Source organism: Bubalus bubalis, chromosome 10, assembly GCF_019923935.1.
Source record: "Bubalus bubalis isolate 160015118507 breed Murrah chromosome 10, NDDB_SH_1, whole genome shotgun sequence".
NCBI classification, from domain to species: Eukaryota; Metazoa; Chordata; class Mammalia; order Artiodactyla; family Bovidae; genus Bubalus; species Bubalus bubalis.
In genome coordinates this window covers 11,442,711-11,445,104 of record NC_059166.1, presented here as the reverse complement: position 1 = coordinate 11,445,104, position 2,394 = coordinate 11,442,711, and the positions used below count along the sequence as shown (strand labels likewise).

At 43.9% G+C, this 2,394-nt stretch overlaps 1 long non-coding RNA gene across 1 annotated transcript; it reads left to right on the top strand.

Annotated features, from left to right (window-relative positions):
• Nucleotides 1-605: 605 nt before the first annotated feature.
• Nucleotides 606-1,944, top strand: LOC123327846. Its single transcript, XR_006542528.1, has 2 exons — nucleotides 606-923; nucleotides 1,030-1,944. It is a non-coding gene; the product is annotated as an uncharacterized LOC123327846 (long non-coding RNA).
• The last annotated feature ends 450 nt before the right edge of the window (nucleotides 1,945-2,394 follow it).

Here is a 2,394-nt window from a genome sequence, read left to right as displayed (position 1 = left end):
GAATGTTATTCTCTGTTCTGCAACTTTTTATCACTATATGAATGGGAACAGGCTTCCCCAATGACTCAACAGGTAAAGAACCTGCCTGCAATGCAGGAGATGCAGGAGACCCAGGTTCAATCCCAGGTTTGGAAAGATCCCCTGGAGGAAGAAATGGCAACCCACTCCAGTATTCTTGCCTGAAAAATCCCACGGACAGAGGAGCCTGGCAGGCTACGGTCCATGAGGTCTCTAAGAGTCAGACAGGACTGGGCATGCATCCACTCTCATGAATGAGAAAATGTTACACTCTGAGCCTTGTGAATAGGCTATCCTGCATGTTTTAGGCTATGGGCAACATTCTTGCAGCAAAAGCAATAGCATACAAAGGTTAAAGTAAAAGGAAGGTCCAATATGAAGTCAGATTCATTCTTCCCTGTTAGATTACATGGAAACAATCTATTGAAATGATTTCCTGCAGTGTAAATTTTGCATCTTGTTCATCTCAGTGACTAGCATGATTAGGGAGAATGACAGATTGTGAATAAATACATGCCCAGCATTCTTCTACACCTTTTCATGTGTGATTTCTTATTTGCTTAAAAGGCTAATTACCTGCTGATCAGGTTCTCCCAGTCCATGCATGGGAAACACTAAGAGGAATTCGAATTTCCCGTGGAAGGCAACACGGACCCTCGGCCTCCCCCATGCCTCTCACATTTCAGTATCTCAAAGCAAGTTGAGGCGGACAAGGAAAGAAAACAGCTGAAATGAAAATGGTTAAGTTAATTAATTGCGAGCTTGCTTGTAGGACCAGCTCGTTTATTTAATCAGTTGCCTAGTAACCCTGCCTGCGTATGATGTAAATCTGATCATCCTGCCTCTGAGCAAGTGATGGGCCAGTCTGTTTACCAGCCACCAGCACTCCCGTCCTGCTTCCACAGGTTCGAGTTGGAAACACCAAATTCGCCCCCTGCCCAAGAGCAGGGAGCTTGTGAGGTGTAAACCATATTTCCCCTCTCCACCTCTGTGCTCTGTTTCCCTCTACAGATTCTGCAGCTGAGGGACCAAGGTCTTTGCATCATCGTGACCTTTCACCTGGTGAATCAGAGGACAACTAAAAGGACTCACATCTGCCTTCCTTCTAGAGCAACCTGCACGCCAGGTGCCAGACGAGCGGCCCAGCTCTCAAAACTATCACCACTTCTGTTCTCACGTCGATAAACAGGTCATGTTTCCACACAACAGCTCATGTTAGGGCCTCTACCCGGAGCAGAACTGAGAGGCCCCGGCAAAGAGCAGGCTTTGGGCTGTTGGTTTCGTGTCTGTGAGCTTTTCTGAGGGACCTTAAGTGGGAAGAGAGAATAAATGCTGAGTGTAATCACGAAAGACCAGCTCAAGACAAACTGTGCAGTTTGCTTTCCTGGCTGGGAAAAAAAAAATAATAACTCACATACTGACAGGCAAGAGAGTGCCGAGGACTCTTTTTGTGCTAGATTTATTGGAGGATTTGACAAGGATTTGCTTGCAGTTTTTCACCCCCTTATGCTATTCTCTTAGCTGGTTGTTTTGAACATCTCTCCTCCGTCTTTATCCCCAGCCATCCTCGTTCTTTGGCCAAATAAAAAGGAAACATCAATGCAATAAAGACCCATGTTTCTGCTTCGACACACCATGACCACATTCTTATACTATTATGAGGTGGGCTTTTTTTTTTTTCCCTTCTATTTGTCAGTCTCTGTGGATAAAAGACTCCATCTTCCATAAAGAATTCCCACCAGAAATCTTTATAAACCCTCCATCAGAGAGACACTCTGCCATCGTGCTGTGCAAAAGCTAATCTAATTAAGACAGGATCTGCTAAATTTAATAGCCTGCTATGAATTTTTACAGACATCTGGTAGCTGGAAGTTGGAGCAGCTCTAACATATAAAATTCACATTGTCCAGATGACCAATAGAGGGTCAATTCTTTCCCTTCTTTGGGGAGCTACTGTTGTTTCGGTATGGATGTGGTTTTCAAACCATGATATCCTTACAGGTAAATATGCTGGAAAGGACACTGAGGAGAGAAACTTCTAAATCTTGATTTTCCATCTACAAAATGAAGGCAATGATATATCCATCCTGAGGTTTGTTTATGGATAAATTTGAAAATGTATATACGGGGCCCACTTTACGGGCAGCCCAAACAACACACCGTGTTAGCAGACCCCTGGCTTGATGTGGTACTCTGCTGTTTTCTCTTGAAATTCTTCATTTTTGAACAAGGGGACCTGAATGCTTTACTTTACACTGGGCCCCACAAATTACATAGTGGATCCTATGTGCATAAAATTCTCTGCATGATGCCTATAAGAATCACAAAATACTTATTTCAAGCCTTTCTGTGGTGGAGCATGCATGCTCAGTCACG